Below are 6,018 nucleotides of genomic sequence, written 5' to 3' on the forward strand. Positions count from 1 at the left end.
AAGCCAGGAACCAGGGCCTTGTGCCCCATCTCCAGATGTGTCTCTCCTGGAGGAGCCCCCCCATCCCTTTAATCCATTTTCCTCACTGTAGTCAGGGAGATCTTTTGAAAATGCAAATCACATCAAATCCCTTCCCTGACTCCCCAGTCAGTGTCCACAGTTTACAATCCGAGCGTCTAAATTTACCTTCTAAACTCTGGGTATTTGGTCCCTGCTGACCCTGCAGCTCCCTTCATCTCCCCTCCATTCCCTGACCCCAACTCTCACTCCCATTTGCCTGGGACCCTCACTTCTTCTGGAAAACACACAGCCTGAGTAGATACCACCTACTCCTCCCATTTGTCCTCACCGTCCCCAGGAAGTCCTCCCTCCACCCCTGCTGTGTGTGCTTTTCCCCCTTCCCCACCAAACACGCAGGCGCCCTAATGCACAGCTGTCTCTTTATGAGGCTGGAAGTTCCAGGAGGTCAGCGCTCTTGCCTCCTACTTCACGAGTCTACTCCTGGCACATAGTAGGTCCTGGTAACATTGTGTCTCTTATCAGTCCCCTGGCCTCAAAGCCCTCAAGGGGGAGGTGGGTCTGTTGTCTTCGTGTCCTAGCATGGGGCTGATCAGAGCATCCAGAGAATGCCGGTCCAATGAAGAGGTCGTCTATTTCAGAGTCATCCCTTCAGTGGGTTTGTCAGAATCAGCCTCTTCCATGAATTTGTGAAAGATGTGTTAATTGAAAGGCTTCAGTGACAATTTGAAATACAGCTATCTGAATCAATATTGATATAAAAAACAGCATTCATGTTTGTATGTGACTAAAAAGTCAGGTGTTGGGAGACAAAGAAATCCCAAACTTGAAATCTTTCTCGTACCTAGGCACTAAAGTCTGTTTCCATCGTTTACAAAGAATAGCACGTTATTTCACTATTAATTAGCCTTTATGATTTGACATTGCAACAGGAATAGAACTTTTAAAAAAATAAGCGTTTTTCTTAGATATTCTTTTCTTCTGTGAAATGATCAACGTGTGTTTTATTATAGAGGTTTTTTTTAAAAAGAGAGGTAGGGCTTCCCTGGTGGCGCAGTGGTTGAGAGTCCGCCTGCTGATGCAGGAGACACGGGTTCGTGCCCCGGTCCGGGAGGATCCCACATGCCACGGAGCGGCTGGGCCCGTGAGCTATGGCCGCTGGGCCTGCACGTCCGGAGCCTGTGCTCCGCAACGGGAGAGGTCACAACAGTGAGAGGCCCGCGTACTGCAAAAAAAAAAAAGAGAGGTAATGACTGCTCTGCTGGCCCTACCACACACAGACCACACATAACTCACACTCTCTGTGGTCCGTGAGCACACCTCACCCACAGTGGAAAGATCGGCTCTGCAGGGGAGGGAGACACCCACTTCAGCCACCATATGCCCCTCATATCAAAAGTTTCCATCAGAGTGATACCTTCCACCAAAAAAGAAAATCCAAATTTGCTTCAGAAGTAACCGAAGCTTGTTTTGCAGCATTTAGAAAACTGTTTGCAACTTGTACATCCCTAAATATGTTCATTTATTTGGATCAGAGAAATTTCCATGCATTTCTATTAAACTTAATTATTGGATTTCCTAAATTAATCTTCAAAGGGGACCATTTAATTCTGTCTTGATTTTCATTCTTTGTTAACTGTCATTTAGGGGGAAAGGTGACTCATACCCCCAAGTTCCTGCGTTTTTCATTTATAACATTTAGACATTATACCAAAATATACTATGATAAGAGTATGGTACAGTCTGTGTAATAAACACAGCGTCTGTCAGATAAGCAGAGTAAATGGTGGATTTTCTGTGTTTATAACCTGGGACAAATGAATTAGCCGGGGTGACCCAAGCCTGTGGGGCATGACCGGTCCCTTTGTGTTTGTGGATAATGGACAACAGAGAATTAAACATCAAAAGTCCAAAGCTGAGAGTGAAAGCCACGTTGGAATTTAGTGCTGTAGTTTGGAAAAAGGAGAAAAAAGTTATACCTAGCTCTGTTCTGAAGCAGCACTGGTGAACGCCCTCAGCTTTGCTTTGCCTCTTATTTTAAAAGGATTGTAGCACCAAAGACTGTTCTCTTATTCTTACCAGAATACCAGGTTAACAGAATTTTTCCTGAAACCTCCCGGTCAGGCTCCCAAAACATCAACCGGCTCCACCCAGAGACCGCATATGAGGCATTCAGAGAAGGTCAAAGTGCTCAAGTCAAATCTCAAATGTTCTTGTTCTGGAAAAGTAATCATGCCCGTTCGTACTTTTTCATGTGTTTGGTGAGATTGGCTAGAAAGTTTCAAAAAATCCTCCATAAATATTACCTTCATCTTTTACTATAAATAACAAACTCTTATCAAAACAGTAAAGAAAGAGCCAAATGGAGGTACTTCATCTATTTAAATTAAAACAAAAAATGTTTCTGAACACATTATTATATCATACACCAAAGCATCCTTTAAGGGGGAGGGAGGAATACCTATTATTACACTCGTTATTGCATTAAGTTTCTTTCCGGCAGTAATTTTCTTGGAATCTGACCAAAGTGTAGATCCAAGTCAATGTGATAGAACCATTGACTGAGCCATCTGCAATCAAATGCTTTTGTTTTCTTCCAGAAAAATCATTTGATATGACTCAACAACCTTTCATGATTACAAAATGAAAACTAGCCCTCTGCACTAACCAGGAATAGAAGGGAACTTCCTTAACCTGATCAAGTATATTTACCCAAAAAATACCCTGAAAGTATCCTCTATAAATAAGATTAAAAAAACAGACTATCACATTGCACTGGAGGTCCTGACAATAAGTCAAGCAGTACCCCAAGCAAAAGAAATAAATGACAAAAGACTAGAAATGGAAGAAACTATTATTATGACAAATACCATGATTGTCTATACAGAAGACCCCAAAGAATCTACATACATACTATTAGAAAATAAAAGGAAAGCTTAGGAAAGAGGCAGGCTCTAAAGAAATATATGCAAATCAACGACACCTCTCTACTCCCACAACAAAAAAAACTGCTTCAAAAGCAGCAACAATGAACCTAGAGATAAATCTAACTAAAGGTGTACAACTTCTGGAGAAACTTTATTGAAGGACATTAAAGACTTGTCCTGCCAGGTATCAAGAGCTATTATTAAGCTACTGTAACAAAGACAGTGCGTATTGGCACACAGACAGACAAACTGACAAATGGAACAGAATAGAGAGCCTAGAGACCACCCGTGGATAGATGGAAATTTGATAAATGACAGAGGTGTATGGCAGATCCATAGGGAAAAAAGGGACCATTGAATAAATAAATAACCACTGGGACTAGTGGTTATCCACATACAAAAGTCAACATTGGATCATTACTCACCACATACACAAAAATTATTCCTGATAGGTTAGAATTAAATACAAAAGACAAAACTTAAAACTTTTAAAATAAAATGTGAGGAAATATCTTTATGATATTGGGGTAGGGAAGCATTTCTTTAATCAGTACACCAAAAAAAAAAATTATTAACCATGTAAGAAAAGAGTTTTAAACTGAACCATATTAAATTAAGAACGTTTCCTCTTATTACCACAAAGACAAAGAGAGACACAGTTAAAAAGAGAAAAAACAAATTGCAAACAAATATTTATAACACATATAAGTAACCAAAGATTATTATCTAGACTACATAAAGAACTTTTATGAATCAATAAGAAAAAGAGAAATAACCAAGTTTTTAAAATGGTTTAAAAAGCACGAGTAAGCATTTCTCAAAAAAGAAACACAAAATGTATAAAAACGTGACGTAAATGCAAAATAAGACCATGGTGAGATGCCATCCTAAACCCACTAGGTTGGCAAAATTGAGTCTGAAAATGCCTGAGGGTGGCAAGGATGGGACTCAGTGGGATGCTTGTACGCTGCTGACAGGAGCACAAATTAGAACAACCATGGTGAAAAGCAGTTCAGCCCTGCAGTAGACTTTTTCTTGTTCAGAAATATTTGCTTCCCCCCCTTGTGTGAAGATTATGCTTTCTGCCCTATTATTGCCGAGTTTGGCTGCAGGAATTTTTCTTAAAGTTAGAATCTAGCCAACTACATATGAGTGTGTTCCTTTGCCACAAGATGGTCAACGTCCCAAGTAGAAGCTGCTCTCTCCACCTAAATCCCGGAGTGAAATAACATGGGACAGAGTCACAGCCAGACTTCAACAGGCATGTAATGACATCCAGAAATGCACCTCTGTTGTGTGGTTGTAATCCGTTAAGATTGGGGTGGGGGGGCCACTCATTTGTCATTTCTGCATAATTTAGCATATCCTTACTGATATGGGACTAGCTCATAAAGTTGAACATTCATACGCCCTAAGATCCAGAAATTCTACTTTAAGGAAGTTTCCCTAGAGACACTCCTAAATAGAAAACATATAAAAGAACATTCATAGCAATATTTTCCATAATTGAAAAAAAAAACCTGGAAACAACCCAAATGTCCTGTGGTTCAGAGTGGATTGATAAATAATGGTATATTTGCAAAGCTGTACAGCAGTCAAAATGAATGCATTCTAGCTAGTTACACACAATGACATGAATGAGTCTTACAAATATACTTCCGAGTGATTAAAGCACAAGTTTCCATATAGCACAATACCATTTTCATAAAGCTCAAAAACAAACAAAACTAAGTAAAATAGTTGTGGGGTACATAATTATACGATACATGATTTTCTTTTAAGCAAGGAAATGAGAGACAACATTCCTGTGAGAAGTTGCCTGGAGTTGGGGTGGGGAGGTAGACAGGAGATGAGGGAGGGAAGCAGCACACAGATGGATGCTCTGACCCTGACTTTGACCCTATAAAGGGTCAGTTATTAAATATTCTAGGCTTTGTGGGCCATACAGTCTCTGTCACAACTACTCAACTCTGCTGTTGTAATGCAAAGGCCACCTGAGCGTGCCTTGTGTGCTCCAGGAAAACTACTTATGGACTCTGAAATTTGAGTTTCAGATAATTTTATGCGTCATGAGGTATTATTCTTATTCTGATTTGTTTTTAATTATTTAAACATGTAAAACCATTCTTAGCTCATAAACTATACGAAGGCACATGGCATCTCAGATTTGGCCCATGGGAGTTTGGCAACTCCTGCTCTAACGCTCGGGTTGAGCTACGTGTTCATGGGTCTTCAATCCTGTTTCATTTACTAGTTTATGTATATCAAATATTACTGTTAAAGTTTTAAGAATAAAATAAAAAGTAAGCTGTGGCTCAGAGGGGTGTAGGATGAAGGCAGAAGATGGGAAGATGGAGAGGACCAAGGATATGCAGGGACATTTGACTCTTTCCAAAACTGTTCCTCAAGGTCTGCTTTTTCTTCTTTTGTTTGTTTGTTTGTTTGTTTGGGGCCACATTGTGCAGCATGCAGGCTCTTAGTTCCCTGACCTGGGATCGAACCTGTGCCCCCTGCATTGGGAGTGAGGCGTCTTAACCACTGGACCACCAGGGAAGTCCCAAGGTCTGTTTTTTTTAGTTTTTTGCTCTTGACCCCAAACTTGGGCAATGATGATGACTGTCCTCATTCTCCCCTGACAATGGAGGATGTCTTGTGTTGAATGACTGAACTGATGGAAAACTTGATGGGGGATAGTGCCTGCACCTTATGGCTTATTGCCATATGTCATATTAGCACCAAAAAAATTGATTTTGATTATAATTTTAGCTGCACCATTGGCCTACATGATTAAATTTAAAATACAATTCTCTTTGGAATTCAAGAAAACTAGCCCAAACCTCTTAAGCAGTATCTAGAAAATGTCACTTTTACCACCATTTCTGTCCTATTTTTCTGTTCTGTTAAAAGTGGTACATCTTGAAAGGCCAAGTCATTAGCATTTAGAAAAAAAAACTTGTTAGGGTAACCCTTGGTATTATCCAGTATGGAGCTTTTAAATTTGAAAGGTACGGTAGTGGGATCCCTCATATTTCTCCTGTGATTCTTCTCAAGAGAGTTCCAACATGTCTTTGGA

This window comes from Hyperoodon ampullatus (genome assembly GCF_949752795.1).
Source record: "Hyperoodon ampullatus genome assembly, chromosome: 2".
Taxonomy (NCBI): domain Eukaryota; kingdom Metazoa; phylum Chordata; class Mammalia; order Artiodactyla; family Ziphiidae; genus Hyperoodon; species Hyperoodon ampullatus.